Source organism: Mastigoproctus giganteus, chromosome 13 (assembly GCF_048544385.1).
Source record: "Mastigoproctus giganteus isolate SK-2022 chromosome 13, ASM4854438v1, whole genome shotgun sequence".
NCBI classification, from domain to species: Eukaryota; Metazoa; Arthropoda; class Arachnida; order Uropygi; family Thelyphonidae; genus Mastigoproctus; species Mastigoproctus giganteus.
The window spans coordinates 119,858,297-119,877,070 of NC_143587.1; the positions used below are offsets into that span (position 1 = coordinate 119,858,297).

An 18,774-nucleotide genomic window follows, 5' to 3' on the forward strand; every position below is an offset into this window, starting at 1 on the left:
ACACCTCTACAAATACTAAAAACAGTTCATTTAATAAATAACACATTCCTAAAATGTAACATTTTTTGGTATGTAAATTTTAGAAATAAAATTTTCGGGTTCGATACTTCTTAAAGGAAGGATTTCATTTCCTTTTAGAAATGAAATCCTTCCTATAGAAGTCTCACACCAGAATATTCATTTCAAATTCGATACTTCGTTTTGGAAGACAGATGAAATGTTGGCAAAAAAAATTGCTTTACTGTGTTATTAGCAGACTTTATTTGATCACGATTCTGAGACTGCAAAGAAATGTGAATCATATCCTTTAATTTTGCATTCATGGATGTCTGCAGTTTTTGCTCATCAATGAAGTTACAGGAGAGATGCTGTTTAGTGATGCTACAAAAAAGATTACTATGAGAAGATTCTTGAATTTTCTCCTTCAATAACGAATTTCAACTCCTGTAAAAGAATCTATCGGCTATTGACTTTTTTAGATCTTGGAAACATTGTATATTTATTTACTGTGGAATAAAACCAGAACAAGACAAGTCTGAAAAAATAAGATAACGTAGCCAAATGATCAGCTCGAGAGTTTAATAACATACACGTTTGAATCAGTATTAGCAATGATACATAGAAAGTAAGCTTATACAGCATTAGCAAAAAAAAAAAAAAAAACTTCCCATATCACTTCTCCATCCCCTCTAGCAGTTTTCCTAATTCTTTCTTGAGATTATTTAAGCTCTACACATTTCAACAACACCAGATGAAAAGTTTGTTGAAATTAACAATTACCCGCTGGCTAAAGACAAATTTCTACCAATCTATCCTTCCTCAATTTGAATTTATGCCCCACTCATGCGCGTAGTCTGAGGGGAAGAATGCCATCGGCTCTGAACTTACTCAATCTACTCAGAGCCTTAAACATCTAAATCAGATCTCCTTTCAGGTGTCTAGTTTCCAGATGCTGTAATTTGCAGAACGGAAGCCTTTCCTAGTAAGAAACACTTTTAGTTCTCCTCATTGATCTTGTTGCTCTTCTCTACACCTGCTCCAACAGATCCACATCATTCCGCAACTGAGACTTACAGACATGTATTCAGTGCCCAAGTGTGGCTTAACAATTGCCTCATACTGAAGGATAATCACCTCCCTATTCCTTTTGCCAAAATTCCTGCATATCACTGACAAAACCCCATGGGCTTCCTAGCGGCCTATCCTCACTGCTTAGAGAACTTCATATGTGACAGCACAATTACCTCCAGGTTTTTTCATCTCCACTGCCCTGAGTGTAAAAGTGTAAAAAGTGTTTTGGATCTAAAGGCACCAGGGGAGTTCCACCATCTCCGCGTTGTATACTCTGTGAAGGACAGAGATTTTAAAAGATTTTAAATAAAAAGTGTAAGTGTGTGGTTGTGTAGTGTAATGTCGTTCCTCTGACCTCTTAGCTGTTGGGGTCCCTAGTGGGCCCCCATTTGCGTTGCCCACACACTGCCACGAGGAAGCAGGTCAGGCATAGAGGGATCGCAATAGAAGACGTACTCTGGCAGACACTGCCACCTAATTTCTGAAGATTTCATTGGCTAGGGCCTAAAAAAAAAAAAAAATACCGTACGCGAGAATTTAGAATGAGACCGAGAGCTGATGTTCAAGTTAGGCAGGCTAAAGTTAGTTTAAAGGCTAGATTAAGCAAAATTTAGATTAGAAGCAGTCGCGATTGTTTGGTGAGTTAGAGTAGGGAGGAAGACTGAAGGCTGGGGGGGGGGAATAGAAATATCGGGACGATAGGGAAGACATGAATAGATCAGTGGGGACAGACTCCACCAGGGGAAAGAGAAGGACGGCAGAGAGAGGAGACAGGAACACGTCTCCTCCTCCGCCAGAGGTGGTGGGAGTAAAGATACCGCGCAAAGGAGCACGATACAGATCGCCAAAAAGGCGCTGGCGGCAGAGCCGCAAGTTGGTACAGTCGGTTGAGTGTCCATGCCAGGTGAGTGCACCGAAACCAACGACGAAACCACCCCCCGGGACGGAGCTCCGCCGGGACCGAAAGGTCAACCCTGCTCCATCACGGGCGACCAGCACCTTTGTACTCAGTCACCCACGACAGAAACAAGAGAGAACAAAGTACCAAGCAGTTGATACGTTAATCTGGGATTTTTGTACGAATTATCTTGCATTTGGCACCTTCACTCGCCGCTTCTCACACAATCTCCCTAATTTATCTAGATCTTGTTGCAGTAGCATACCATGATTACTGTCGTTAACCACCCTGCCAACTTCGTATCATCTGCACACAAGCATTACGCCTGATATGAATTCACCATATCATTAATAAATATAGAAAACAACAATGGGCGCTGCACCGAGCTCTGCTTGACTCCATTAATAACATTTGTCCAAGAAGAGAACTTCCCATCGGAGCAATATGGCCTTAGTTGCTAATGCTCCTAAAAAACCAAATAACAACAGAACTGCCCACTGATAACCACTCTGCCTTCTCCCACTCAAACTTCTCTTTATCTATAGCAGTAACTTGACCCTAATACCACACTGCTCTGCTCCAATTTGTACTGCAGTCTTTATGTGCAACAGTATCAAAAGCTTTTCTAGGTACATGTCAAAATTATGATTTGAATCCAGTTCCTTTTGTCACTGTGTCATAGTATCTAATCACATTGGCGTGCTGTGACTGCAGTATAATTGCATTTTGTCTAGATGGTCAGAAGGAAAAGAAATCACGCTAACAGGTCTGTAATTACTCATGTCGTCCTTCCATCTCCCTTTATGAACTGGGGGAACATTCTCACAAGTCCAGTCCAAAAAGGACTTCCCCTGAATTCAAAAATACTCTCATAATTGTGGCAAAAGGTTTATCTTAAATCCTTTGCTTCCTCCCCTAATATAATTTGACAGATCCCATCAGTCCCAAGTACTTTTTTTTGTTTAGCTTCAACAATCTCTCTTTCACGTTCCTCTCAGTTATCACAAAAATCACTCGGCTTCCTGTTAGAATTTGATATAGTCCAGGCATCGCCAGTGTCTAAAAAAATTCCTCATGTGTGAATGTAGTGCAAAATACCTATTCAGCTTGTCGACAATCCGAGCAGTTTCATCAACATTTAAGCCATTCATATCTAGTGGAGCAATGTGATTTGTACCCTTTCTTCTAGTGTTTACATAAGTGAAATGTTTGCTGGTTCTTCTCGCATTCTTTGCCAGAGAGTTGACCGTAGTTCGAGTTAACGTGACTAATGAACACAGATAACGATTGTATCCTTTTCAAAAATACTTGTAACCTTCTCCGACCAGGACCACATTTGTGGTCCTGGTCAGAGAAGGTTTTGGAACTAATCCAGGTCGATAGGCCTATTTTGTTCCGCCCGTTATGTCAGCAGTAAGTTAAATATTATTATTTTGTTTTCAAGAATTGCAGATTATTCCAAACAGCTCTTTATTTCAAAAGAAATAAATGAAGGGAAAAGCATTTTCCTACTCTTCGTGAAACGCCGAATAAGTTCGAGGGCAGCTGAGGTAAACGTCAACATGATCAGCGACCTCCATTAATAATTCTACCACGACATCCGGGATTTGGAGGAAATCCAAAGTTGTTGTCTTCTTTTCTCACTTATGGTGTCGATAGGATTTCTTAGGATCATCGAGAGAAATTTAATGACTTACAGAGCAATTCTTTCCTGAAATAAAAGTTAAATTCTGCGAATGGCGACTTTTTATAAAAAAAAAAAATTTCAATTTGAAAGATTTTATTTAAAAATTGTAATTTGGGTTTGCAGACGTAATTTGGTTTGTTTTTAAAAAGTTCCTTTAGAATACATTCCGAAAGCCATGTGTTTGTTAATGTGTTACATATATGAGGGTGAGTCGAATGAAAACGAAAATTTCCAGTTCTAGATTTGGAAATTCATTAGGGATTGGTACTAATTTTTCTCCTGAACAAAAGAGCACGCTGACTGCCCTGCATTCGCAGAAAGTTATGAGCCTAGACCCCTCCAAAACGAGTGGCACGGCCATGTATTTTATCAACTTAGTTGTCCCGAAGGACCCAGACTGCAGGAAGATCCGCTCGAAGCGGATTACCAAGTGTCTCAACAACGAACAAAAAAGTTTGCGAATGGGATTATATTTGCAGCACCCAATGCGATTTTAAGAGGGAAGAAATTACTTTTTAGGTCGCATGATGACTGTGGATAAACATGGCGCAGACACTGAACCAGAGAGTAAACATACAGTGGGAACAGCCTAACAGAAGCAGAAGTTCATGACTTCCCAAAGCACGAGATTATGTTCATACAGTTCTCCGACTCAAAGGGACTGCTGCTGCGCAATTTCATATGAAGGGGTAAAAGAATCAGCATAAAATTACCAATTCTAAAAACTGAGTTGTAAAATGAAGTAAAAAGGGGATATAGAAAATGTGGTATCCATATGGGATAAGTACCGAAGTGTGGTGAAGAATTTTTTAAAAAATGAAGTACAATTCACTGGTAAAAAATAATCCATGCTGTTTCACACGACTCAACGTCGCAGTTTCGGCTAGTCAACAGAATACTGGATTATCCAGCTCTGTTCACCGAATAAAATTTGGTAATAGTATACCATATTGTAGAAGAAAGCCACAGGGTTATGCTGCACCTTCCGAAAAAAAAGAAAAAGTAAAAATAGATATCAAAATACAAATTATGCGCTTCTCTCCTCATGCAAGTAACTATATACAGTTAACCTTTGAATTTCTTCAAACTGCCAACCTCAACTACCTGCGAAGGCAACTTGTTCCAGTAATCAGCGACTCGCTGACTAAAAGAAAACTTCCTACAACCTAGTCTAAACCTTTTTCCCTCCTCTAATTTCAATTCATGGCCTCCAATTTTTGAATTCTTTATAACAGTGAAAATTCCGCCTCATTCATTTTAATAACCTCTCTCAGAGCCTTATAAACCTCAATCAAGTCACTTTTGAGGTACCTGGTTTGCCAAGTTCTGTTGCCCACGTAATCAAAGTCTTTCCTCATGCGGTCGCCTTTTTGCCAATTTTCCCATGCGAGTTGCCCGTATTTGGACTCAAGAAGCTCCATATTTGGACATGGTGTTTCCACATACAGTCTTATACAGTGGGATAATGCCTCCCTATCTCTATAGGGAGTTCGATAAATTATCGAAAAGACACCATGGGCTTTCCTGGCCGCGTGTTCACACTACTCATACAACTTCATATTCGTCCGTATAACTCTGATACCTTTCTTACAGTACTGTTTTTAATTCAACACCACCAAGCGTATAAGTTATGTTGAGGTTGATCTTCCCCAAGTGTAAGATACTGCATTTTGCTGCATTAAAACAACTTCTTTATGAGGTTTCTCTATTTTCTCCGGATTGCCTTGTTGATACGACTTTGCACTGATCTCCATACTTTCTCACAAAAATGGAGCTCATTCGCAGGAGACTCCCAAAACATGGATGAGGAAAGATGTTGTTTTCTTCCCACTTTGTGGATGACTTGAAGATCATGAACTATGAATATAAACATCATTTTTATATAAAAATCGCACTCAAACAGTAAAAGATATCTTTAACCAAAGAAAGTATTGTCGTTTTCATTGTATGCATCGAAGAAGCAGCCGCTTCGTATGGAACCACTGAATTTCTCTCAGCAGTCAGAGCATGATGGATTCCCTATTTTCATGGTTAAACTGTGCAGTGTATATATCATTGATCTCTTGCTTGATGCATTCAATTCCGTCGTCGTAACAGGAGTTTACCCTGCTATCTGGAACACATATTATGTTTCTCCAGTTCCAAAAAAGTCTAACCCAAAATTGCCTAATGACTACAGACCAATTTCTGTAGGATGCACTTTTCTCAAAATCTTGGAAAAAGCCATACTTCCTGCTCTCATCCATCACATGTTCGGCCACAAACCTCCATACCTCCATAGTGTACTTCCTGGACGTTCCACGATCACCAACCTCTTGGACACACTGTTCAGAATTGAAAGTACCTTAAGCAACAAAGAGCAACTGGATATTGTGTTTCTCGACATTAAGGCGGCCTTTGACAATCTGTCCACCCATGCATTATGTACCATACTGTGCAACTATTTCAAAATCTCTGGCAACATCTTAGTTCTCCTTAGGAAACTCCTTCAGTCCAGGATCCTATGGATCAAAAATCAAAACCATAATCACCACATTCTCTGCTCCAGAGGGCTCCCCCAAGGGGGCGTTCTCTCTGCCGCCCTCTTCGCCGCATCTCTAGAACCCTTCCTATCAAACCGTACTAATTTTACCACCTACGCAGATGATATTAAGTTCTTCGTCATCACAAAATGCCCCCAGTCTCTCCAGTCTATTACTGGGAGCTCCAACCGACAGCTACATAAACTGGAAAACTACCTTCATGGGATTGGGCTCTCCATTAATAAAGAGAAAACTGCACAACTCTCTATCACCAAGAAGAAAAATACCAACGATGTGGACATCATTATTGCGAATTCTCCAGTTAAAAAAGTCACCCAACATAAAGATTTGGGTATCATCTGGGACAAAGACCTCACCTTCTTGCCTCACTTTAATGCCACTCGAACGAAAACATATTCGGCTTTATGGGCAGTAAAACAAGAGACCTCCAACATCCATAACCCGGACCTTATCATCAAATACATTCTTCGTTGTATTTTCCCAATTCCATTATATGCCTCGACTATATGGTCCTCAACACCCTCATCATACCAAGCCAGGTTCCTCTCCCTGGAATTCTGGATCTTGAAATGGCTAAATAGGGTTGCCGGTCTAACACCTACAATCTTAAAATCTGTTCTGGTCACCAATCTTAATACGCTTCCTTGGAGGTATCACATCATCTCTAGGAACCTTCTTACCCTCTCTCAGCTTCTATCCGGAAAACTGAGGTCACCCGATATTTGGGATATCATCGCCAGACCGTCCGACAGGAGAAGATGCCAGTCCAACACCTCCCCATACAGATCGAAGCTGCGTAGCATGTCCTCCTTGGACAACATGTTTCCACACAACTCCTTCCAAATATTTAACAGATTAGCCATAGACGCTGAGAAACTTTGCAAGGACAGAACCTACAGATCTTCCATTCTTGCAGACATGTATGCCTTAGTCATGCTCTAGGTGGACTCTCTGTGATACCGCAATATCCACGCTTCGATGTATCCGGATGCACTTTTATTTGTTGTAACTTTATGTTTTTGTACTTGTTGTAACTTTATGTTTTTGTACTTGTTGTTACTTTATGTTTTTGTATTTGTTATAACTTTATGTTTTTGTATCTTCACCAGTGGCTGTTTAAGGCCGTATATTGTATCTGGCTCTGTATGCAATGCATATGTCTGTATTTTATGTTTTTTTCTCTGTATATAACTCATGTCCTCTAGCTGCATAGCTGTAAAAGGACATTTCTTCGGAAATAAATTGATATTAATAATAATAATAATGATGATCGGTACTTCTCTCATAAGCTTTCTTGCAAGTTAAAAAGAGTACCGTTCAAACTAAACTTCAATCAATTCTCGCAATGAACCGGGCCTACAAGACTGTATCCGCTTTTGCCCTGTAGATTCTAAATGGATACCTCCCCCTAGACCTCGTTTTGTTATATGGAGGAATATGCTATCACATTCGGCATGGAATCTCCCTTTAATTCTTTGACATATTCGAAAGCGTTACATCTGATCTAAATGCTGGAAAGAGATGCTGCTGGCACATCCTTTTGCAACGCTAGCATGACAGGTCACTTGAAAATTTATTCCGCAAGTACCTTTTCACCACGAGTGAATCCACATTGAAATGGTTCCATCCCAGCCCGTGTACTTTTCTTTCTGACTGGTCACGGATCTCTTAATGCAGAACTTGCTGCATTTAATCTTTTAAGTTCTCACTTTGTATTTGTGGCCATCTTGAAGATTGGGACCATATCCTCTTTCTCTCCCAACTTTATTTGGACCTTCTTCACTTCCTCGTTTGCATTGATTCTCGGAAATTAGAGACTTTTCTCCTAAGCTCCAGTGAAAATTTCCAACTCTTCCAGGATTACTCCTGCCAAGCCTTCGCTCACAGGTGACATCTTCTGGCTTCTCCAGTGACTGCTACCTTGCCTTCTTAACAATGACATAATTAACGTCATTTTTCGCCTAGCTACGTATTGACGGCTCCACCGGAATATGATCCTTTTCCACTCTCTGTACAATTCCTCCCCATTTTTTTAAAATACTCTACACAAACATAACATTAGACACACATTTTTGGGCCTTTTACAGAGTTCTGAACGATATACCACGGCGGAGTTGAACTGCCGTTTGGGTGCTGTCCTACGTAAGATACAAACGTGTACCGTCTTAAGAAGTCGCCTCCGTAGCCAGGTGGGCAGGAGCAGCAGTGCGTAACACAGGAGCAGTGCGTAACACACGCTTCTTGATTAGACCGGGGTTCGAGCCCGTCAATACCAAATACGGAAGATGCGGAAAGGTCAGGGGATGACCACCGCATATCCCGGAGCAATATGGCCTTAGTTGCTAATGCTCCTGAAAACCAAATAACAACAACGTCTTAAGAATATCTCCAGGTGCCAACTGAAATCTACGCGCAAAGATATTTCGCTCTTTTCACCTACTCCATGTTCGTTGTTCAGTTCCCAATGCCCAACTATCGGCACGTACTCACAGTCCAGGCTTATAAAATGATCACCACAGCTTGTTTTTGTGGAATATTCAGCACGTTTACTTTTATAGCAGGCATTTACTGCACTAAGTAGGCTTTAAAGTAGCATCTTAATCTCGGAGTACGAAGAAGGCACAGCCGTGCTGCTATTAAGGGATAATTCGCGCTTCGGGTAAAGTAACTGTGCGAGTTGCAAGAGTGGCCCCAACAGGGTTTTACAACTTGATGAGAGGGAATCGCTTTATTCCGACATAAACAGGAGCCTGATTGATGCTACTATTAGCTCTGGACCAAAGTGCCTTTTCTCTAAGCGAAATTTTACACCAAAGGGAAAAAATAAGACACCTGACTAAAGAGAAAACGGAGATACGTGCTAAGGATCTTTCACTTCTTTTATGGCTGAGCGTGAAAGGAAGAAATGGGGAGGGGGGGTTGCTTTATTGAATTTTTATCTCCGACTTCCGTTCTGAGTTTTCTTTTCGTCGATATTTCTGTTGAAAAATCGAAAAAAGCTGACGTTTCTATGGTAACGGCAAAGATATTCTGACACGTGATAGGTGCCGTGTTTCGCCGGGGTTCGTATATTCGAGTCGGTAAAGTATCGGCGTATATTAGTGGGAGCGTTGTTCAGCAGACAACACAAAGAAAATCGGGTTAAATCACCTCTCGTCGGTTTGTAAGTCTGAAAGAATACAAGTGGAGAATGTATTTTCAAATCGGCATGCTCCTGCTAAACTTCTGTTTTACTCCTCTTTCTTTCTGCTAGAAAAGAAACAGAACGGATCGCCAAAATCAAGTCCGTGCGACAGTGCTGAATCCTCCCAGCTGAAAAAAATCATTTTCAGAAAATCTCTTCGCCCGCTCCATATTCATCGTTCTTAAACATTAATCAAATATCCAACGCCTTTGGACCAAAATGTTACCATATTTGGATATACGAATACATGAATTGGAGCGTGGCATTCATGTCTTCCAGCATGAGAACCAATAATTAATACGATTCTTTCTGCTAGGATGACATTGCTAGAGGAACCTCTAACGATTAAAAGAAAAAAATCTTTTATTATTTCATCATTGCCGTGAAAATTCTATCCACACCCAAGGTTCCTTTTATTAAACCTATGTTTGTCTCCGCATTTCTCTTATTTTATTACTCCACCTGGCTACAGTTAGCCAGGTGGAGTAATAAATCCCCTTTCCTATTATTAAAGAGATTTCCACTCTGGTTAAGCAAGTATTGATTTGCTGTTTAGAAACCCTAAACAGAAGTATAAAGGAGAATATTACTTTAGAGAAGTGTCTTTTATTCGCGGTGCTGTCAGTCAGTGACTATCAACCCCTGTATAATAATAATTATTATAACTTAATCACAAAGAAAATGTGAATTATGATTGCCTATACAGGTTACCTGAGGAATCTTAAAAAATGTGTAAATTAAAATACATACGATATTCCACGAATAAACACACAAAAATTACAATGGTTAACATCACAGCTGGTAGGCGAATATCAGTACAGTACAAGATAGTAGACCTCTCCTCCACGTGCCAGGGAGGGTAACTAGCTGGTGGCAGCTTGCCGTTTGCCGGCTAGTCTAAGTGGCCGGTCACACAAAGCGAGCAACGTCCCTTGTGTATCAGAACATTTTTTTATTATTATTTATTGATGGTTCCAACCAGCTTTCCTAGAAACCGCACCACCTATGTAAAATACCGTTCAAATAATTTATGCAATACATATAATACAAAACAACAATATAATACATACCGCCACTAGTTGGTTAAAATCACTGGCATGTGGAGCTGGACCAGGGATCTGCTATCTGCGTTCTGATAATAACTAAAAATGAATAGAGAAGTGTTCATGTTCTGGTATGTACAATCCTGATAAGTTCGCTAGTTGCATTTAAGTCATTAAATCGCAAGAGGATAACACCTTAGATCAACAGATGGCATCACACAGAAGGAAAGAACAGGCCAGCTTGAACCACTGCATCACGCGTAGATCAAATGTAACTACATAAATAAAACAATTAGGAACCAGTCCACATCACTATAGGATGCTTACTATGATGATTGCAGAAGGACAAAGTAAATACTACACGGCAATCATTACATCACAAGGAGATGCAATAAGATCACCAGTTACAGTTAAGGCACTGCATCACAATGAGATACAAAAGAATATCACAAATGTGCATCAGAACATATTTAGTATTTGCTTTATGCGGCCCCAACCAAACTATGGCAACTTTGCGTATAACACACTGGTGTGAAAAACTTGAAGGACCAACACTATTTCTAACGGTTACAACCACAAAATCTTTACTTAAGGTACTCTTTACTGATAAGAGTAGATTCGGTCTCAGCAGCGATTCTGGAAGTCAGCTTATCTGGAAAGAGGTTGGCACACGGTATCACCCCGCAAATATTACTGAAAGGGATCGATATGGCGGTCGAGGTGTTCTCGTCTGGGGAGGCGTTATCTTGGATGGATGTACACAACTCCAGAACTGGAAGGCGGTACTATAACCGGTGCACGATCCTGTACTCAAGTAATCCTTCCCCATGTGCATCTATTCATAGGTGCCATTGGCCCAGAGTTCGTGTTTATGGATGATAACGCAACACCCCATCGCACTGCAGCTGTTGATATGCTTTTGGAAAGTGAGGACATTTGTTCGTTCCACCGATCTAAATCCCATCGAACACATATGGGACGCTGTGGGGAGACGTCTAGAGGCACGTCCACACCCACCAGAAAATGTTCACCAGCTGAAGATGGCGCTGACAGAGGAATGGACGATGTTACCGCAAGAAGTCATCAAAAACATTGTTCTAAGTATGGACAGGCGGTGCAAAGCCTGCATCGACATTAGGGGTGGCCATATCTCCTTGAGGACCACCTCTTCCCTTTGTTCCATCTTGGCAGTGAAGCATCTGTATCATGGCAGACAGTATTATGTTGCCATTTTTGAATAAAGTCCCTCTGTACCATTTTATTTCCCTTGTTGTGTCGGTGTTGTTTCCTTCATTTCATCATTTCTGTACCTCACGAGGTTCCTTTGGTATATTTTTTCCCATATCCAGGCCACTCCTATGAGAAGCTACAGGCGAAAACCTGATTGGTCCTTAAATTTTGCACATCAGTGTATGTAGATATTCGTACAGATAATCAGTGTAGTGATGGTGTAGCGTTGGGTCATGTTGTTTGCATTGAGTGACTGGCCACTTCGCCATAGACTGCCACAGCAGGATGAACAGGCTAATTTCCATCCCTGCGCGTGGAGCAGGACCAGGGATCTACTATCTGACACTTCTGAGTCCCACTCTTCAAGCATATACAGATAGGGTTAAGATTCCAACGTCAATATGAGAGGAAGAATATCAAGGCAAAAAAAAAGCACAAGCTAGGACAAGAAAAATAGAGTGATAGGAGCGTAGAAGAAAGAGCAAGAGAAATTGAAGACAGAAAAACAAAAACTTGTCAGATGTAATTCTGATATCTCCTCGTCATTTATTTCTTCCATGTACAACATATTTACCTCAGAGAAACCAGACAGTCTTCACTGTAGCTATACGATCAGCAAAAATAGTAAAACTGATCTTTCCGAGCACACGCTTGGTACACAGTTTCCATACACTAAATCGCTGAGCCATCAGTAGTCTCTACAGATGTGGGCTCTTCACACAGTTCAGTTCACGTAGTGGTCTAATCCCTCACAGGAGTCCCCAATAAATTCTCCTATAGCAAACCTGATGCTGAATGTCACAGAATAACTTGAAAATGCTGCACAAACCATTAGTAGCTATCAACCGAAAAGACAAAATGAGCTGCATGATGCAGTCGCAGTGCATTTTGCTTCATTTCCAATGGTACCCGTCTCTTCGGAAAAACCGCCAGTGAAAAATCTTGCACTACAAAGAAGTTATTCCGACTTTTTCCACAGCAACACCTGGTGTCCACTCTACTACACCACAATCGTTCCTGTAGTTCTTCTCGCAGATCCCGTTACTCCTGACAGATGTAGAGTACATGACACCAATCCTCAATGGCACGTAACTCGATTTGCCACTCCTAACACATTTAGTTTTACAAAGAAGGACCCATGACCTGTAAGAAAGTATGTCGGATACAAATTTTCGAAAACACCTAGCATATCTCTGCCCCTGTGCGTAACCCGAAGTAAGAATTTTTGTTATTAAACCTTTATCATTGGTATTCCATCTATCTTGCCAAAGAGTAGTCAGCTCTTATCAAATCCTTCTTTTCTTCTCCTTATAACGGTTACTTAGATCCAATGCTATCGTCAATTTGTGAAACAGCCTTCCTCTTCTGTAATAAAAATACAGTGCCCTATATACAAGTACAGGTCCAACGGCAGCCATCTGTCAACACCTGAAGCGCTACGTTTGAGACCGTAAGACAGACCATACTAAGGGAAAGCAGTATTGATCTTTTGGACACTTTTTGCAGAGCACAATCAAGCCACACATGTATTTCATATGACACTATTGGTAAAAATACACACTCATAAAGCATAGTTAATGGCCTGCCACGGATTTCCCAATCGCATCTTATTATCCTAGTGATCATACTTACAAATATATCCACTTTCTATCTCAAATGATTTATGTGAGAGACGAAACCCGTTTGCCTATCAATTGTAATTCAGAGATATGTCAATTTTCACACATTGTAAATTCTTTCCATCCATTAACACCACAAAATTCGTGTTGATGAACAAATTACCTTTCATTATGCTGCCGACACCCGCAATCTCTGAACATCACACCAAGTTTAGTGCCAGAAGGACAGTATTTGACCTTTCCTCTAGTTTCAGTCTAGAGTTTCCTCTCACTAATAAAACCAAAATATCCGCATAAGCAATCACACTCGAGTTTGGTAATTCGCGCACCGACCATGCATTTATTACCATATTCCACATTACAGGACCAAATACTGACTCTTGCGGACAATCCCAATATACTCGTGTAACAACACAGACATTACCAGGCTTCACTGTAGCTATACGATCGCAAAAATAATCTTTAATAACAGCATCAATTTTTGATGAACACTTTGCCTTCTCAAGCACCATGAGCACGCTATTCCAGTCAATTGCGTCAAACGCTCCAGCAAAATCCATAAACAATCCCAGGAAATATTTCTCATAAACTCTTCACAGCTTATGATCTAAAAATCAAAGCCTCTATGTTGTATTGGAGTGTATTTGAGGTTGCTATGGATCTGAGATTCAGAGGGATTGAGTACGGAGGATGGAACCGGTTATTCGCTATTTCAGGACTCAGTATTCCATGCTCCCAAAGCTTCTACATTGAAAACCGCAGACCAGATTTTGGCAGTTAACCTAGTATGTTACTGAAGCAGTAAAACTGAAATAAAATTTTACACTTTTTTTGTCCTGTTCAGGAAAGAATCAGTTCCGTATTCCAGAAAGATTTATTGCTTTGGATCGTTGATAGTGTACCTGATATTTTAAAGTTAAGTTCACGATATCGTTCCAAGAAACCTAACTGCTTAAGATGGCTACAATCTACCATAAGAACGTAATGATGAGTTGTTAGATTTGGACGAAAATATGATGTACTTGATTTTTATCGGATTTAATGAGATACTGGGAGCCAATGACTCGCTTTCCTGATTAACTACGATATCATTTGCATGCGCAAAGAAAGCAGAAATTGCGTCCATCGGTAGTTAGAAAATCGAGAAGAATATGTGATGAGAGGATACCTCCTCTGGAACTTCCTAATTCTAATGATCATTACTTTTCTGATTCATCAATTTGGTGATATGCGGTCAATGCTCTTATTGGGGGGGGGGGGGGATTAGCTTGCTTTTAATAATTTGATTGTCATTAGTTTCTATAATTGGCTTATTATAAAAATAATTTTATCTGCATGATATAACAACATAATGCGTCATTTTTTTTCCCTTTAATTTACGTCTCGCTTGTCAAAATAAAAACATGGGTCAAGTGGCACATACCAAGGAAAAAGCAAGGATGGCGAGAAAGTATTATCCTATCTGCAATTTAAGAAAGTACAAAGATATAAAAGTTATTCCTTGATAAAAAGGACGTTATGTTTGTATTTATTCAAGCAGAGCGAACACAGATTAAAATAAACCCAACCGAAACTAAACCTTACGTCATTACTCCCTAAAAAATATTGGTAGTCCCTAATTTTTCCATTTTTGGTATTGTCTTCGTCAACCATTTTAATACGACCAAACAAAGAATGTTTGCTTCTACTCTTTTCTTTCTTCCTTCCCTTAAAAAGATGACGGATTTTCTCGATTCACAAAAATTTCATTATCAAACAAATGCAGCGGTATCAGATAAATTGAAATTATTGTAAAGTGTCCCGATTGCTGTGTTTTATTTATGCAGAGCCGTTCCCTCTTATGTGGTACGTATAAATATATTAGTACATTCGCATCGATTTTTCAAGAGATGCTAATGACCTCCCTTTCCGCGCAGTTAAATCAGTTACGGTAATGATGGCGGTGGAAACAAGTGGTGCCATCTGACGAACGCAATACAAGAAGGCAGCTAATCGTTATTTCAATATTGCGCAAAACCTTAGTCTTTATTGTTATTTATTTAAATGTTGTTCGATTTAGCTGTTTGCTGGACGAAAAATTGAAGTTTACGAGAGGAAAAGCCACGCTACTCTTGCTCGAGACCTACTAACTCAGTCACGGCGTGAAAAACCTCATAAAACTTCTCGTTATTGAAGGGATTCTACCTCAGGTCTTCTCCGCCAGGTGCGAGACGCAAAAGTCCCAAGTTCTGCCCTCAGACCCTTAATCTAATAGTACCCATTGGGAAATTTAATATATCCTCTAATTTCTAGGAGTCATTTCCCAAAAATATAAAATCATTTGTGAGTGCGCTTTAAAACGGAAGTGTTTCCTAATATAATCCTATTCTAATACAAACTGTTTGTATTAGACCGAGAAAGAAATTAATATTTCTTTCTCGGTCCTTCGCATGTAACAACTCTCTGTTCACTTATCCCCACCGATTTCTGGAATGTATTCACAAAAGTGGGTTGGCTGAATTTTGGCCATTTCGAAAGTATTGGTGAGTCAGACTAGATATTTGGCCAAGATAACGAAGATCACTGTACATAAACTATTAATGTTTTTGAGGATTTTTTTTTCTCTCTAATGACAATGGCTTCATTATGGCATATCCATTTTGACGCATACGATTTGTTTTGAATTCATTAAAAGAAATCTCAATTTAGAAAAACAATTAATATGAATAAAAGAATCCGTATTGGAAAGTGAAGGGAGAGACTCCCTTACCCATTCATTTTGGATACTGATGTCCCTCAAGTATCGTTGCTTCGACACGCTTATGGTTTAAAATATTTTAAAATAATTTGGTACACAAGATAAGTAGTAAATCCTCAGTTCTATTACACGAGGGTGATTTTAATATACACAACGTTTTTAAACGAGATTCCTAACATTTCAGATTATAACGTTATTATAATGAAACCAACTCGGCAACGAGAGACCAGAGGAATTTTTATGAGTTGTTCTCACTGAGACTGAGTTCATCTGTTATTACAGAGAGGATGTTGGTTAGTTATTGTAGGGATTTAGACGCATCATCAAATTAGGCCATATTACGCCGTGTATATATTTTATGTCTATAAATTGTGTGCTGATTGCTGGACGAAACCCAAGTTTCGAGCACAAAAACCATGCTATCCTCATCTGAGACTCAGTCACTTGTAAAAAAAAAAAAAAAAAAAAAAAAGCCATAAAATTCCTCGCGTCATTGACAGGATTCGAACTCTGTTCTTTTCTAGACCGTGTGGGCAAGAACGAGGATTATACCAACTGTACTAAGCAAGAAGGCATTAACAGAGAGCGTACGGATGCCTCTTCGTTTTAGATGCTCAAAAGGTACTAACCAAAAGAAAGAAATAAGAACGACCGTATCGAAGTGGTCAGTGTCAAAGTACGGATGCCCTACAATGCTATTCAAAAAAAATTACACTAAACAAGTGAATCAGTTTTATTTATTATTATTTTCTTCTTGCGTGAAATTTGTTGAATTTCATCACAGATGATGGACGCAACCTTCGAGAAGAACTTTAAAACTGATGCGTAGCAGTTAGAAATTCTCCATCGCTGGAAAATTCAGCTGGCATTTGCTTTTCGATTATGTAACACTTGTTTTTACAAAAAAATAAAACCGAGATGAATAATCATATTCGGAATCCCCTCATGCTTAGAATTTCCTTCTACAATTAAATCCCAACAACTTTCAGTGAGAAGTCTAATTTAGACTAATTACTTAACATAATATTCTTCAAGCTGACAGAAGCACTACAGCGAGCAGTAAAAAAAAAAAAAAAAAAAAAAACTTTTACATTACCCAAGCTCGCCAAAAACAGGTGCTTCAACGTTATAAAATCTCTCCTGCGTGCATCCCTAATTCAATTTGTCAGCACGTGCTCTCCTAGAAACACGCTACACAAAGAACATTTCACGTTGGCGTCTCTGTCTTGAAGGTTTTTACCAAGTAGTCCCTCGCGCGAAACGCTATTTATAGTTCCTGCTGCTAGTTCGTGCTCCACAGAAGCAATGACAAAACAAAATGGACGTAAAAATTCGTTTTATCTTCAGCGTGATGAACACGTATTCCCTAAACCCCTCCTCCCAATTCTGGGGTTGTTATAGCCGGATTCTGCGATAAACCGAGTGTGGGAAAACGATCAAACAGAACTGAGTGAGGAATAAATACTGAAACCGGATAAATTCAATGAGGAACAATATGTATTATCTCATCGACGTTCTCAAAGAGACAGTATGCATATTTTTTAAGAATTATTTTTCATATCTATAAGAACGTGTACCAGAAAGGAAAGTTATAGAAAATTCTAGAAAAAAAAAGGCACTTCGTATTTAATTATCGCGCCTGGGGCGCCTTACCCAAAGTTGGACTTCAGCCTCATAGAAGCCCAACATGTAGAAATATGGTTGCCATCCATAGATACTCTGGAGTCTTTCAGGGGTTACACGAATAGACTACTTCACAGAATTCTGCTATGGAAATGCGTATTTCTTCTCCAATGGAAATTGTGTACACTGGCTGAGTAAACCTATTAAACTCCGCTTAATTAATCTCGAGTAAAACGGAAATTGCCTAATAAAAGTTGGAACACGTTTATCTCGATAGGCAACGCTGACACAAAAAAAAAATCTCTAGACTTGACGGCTTATTTTATCGCAGATTATAGCCACGGAAGCTCGACGCGAATTTTGAAATAGCTTGTGCAGCATCGTGTCATACATTGAGACCACATTATGAAATACTGGGCGGACATAACTTCCCGCGATGAACTGGAAATTTCATAAAACGGATATGTATTTGTTACCTCACGGAAATACAAAAAAAAAAATTCTAAAAATAAGGCCAATGAGATTATTGTTGAACGCTCTCTTGAGAAATCTAACTCACTTCGATGGAAATGGTGCTCCATCTTGCTGAAATAAGGTTCTTCCTCTCTGGAATATGTAAGAATCCAGCAACAGCTCTACCACTACAAATGCCTGGGCTCAACATTAAAGCAATTTCTTGAGAACAGTTTAGGATATATCCTCGCCTGTCTCAACAGGTTAGATTTGGCGTATGTTAAGCGCCTTAGTTTGGCGTCAGAATATTGCGTCTAAATGCTTGTATTCTTTGGTTGGTTGGCTGGATGAAACACCAGAATTTCTGAGAGAAAAGCCACGCAACCTTGAGCTGACACTAACAAAGCTAAAATTCTATTTACAGTACATCCCGAAAGACTGTTGATAGCGCAGACTCTGCTTCATTATTGAGATCAAATTTTAATTTGCGTATATCCTCTAAAGAATCAAACCGATCACGAAATAGTAAACACGAGTTTGGCGCAACCCATTCATATTCGCCCAGATAGTCATCTTCTTAATTCAAGCGACATAAACATCGTAGTACTTCTTCCTTAACGTTTCCCCACTGACAGCTGTACACGCTGGTAGAATTCATTCCAGTAAGTACCTTCAGGCTGAATTCC

General features: G+C 39.7%; 1 protein-coding gene across 1 annotated transcript in view; it reads left to right on the forward strand.

The window, feature by feature from the left end:
- Positions 1-18,774, forward strand: part of LOC150076403 (voltage-gated delayed rectifier potassium channel KCNH8-like) — a 271,262-nt gene that overhangs the window by 176,510 nt on the left and 75,978 nt on the right.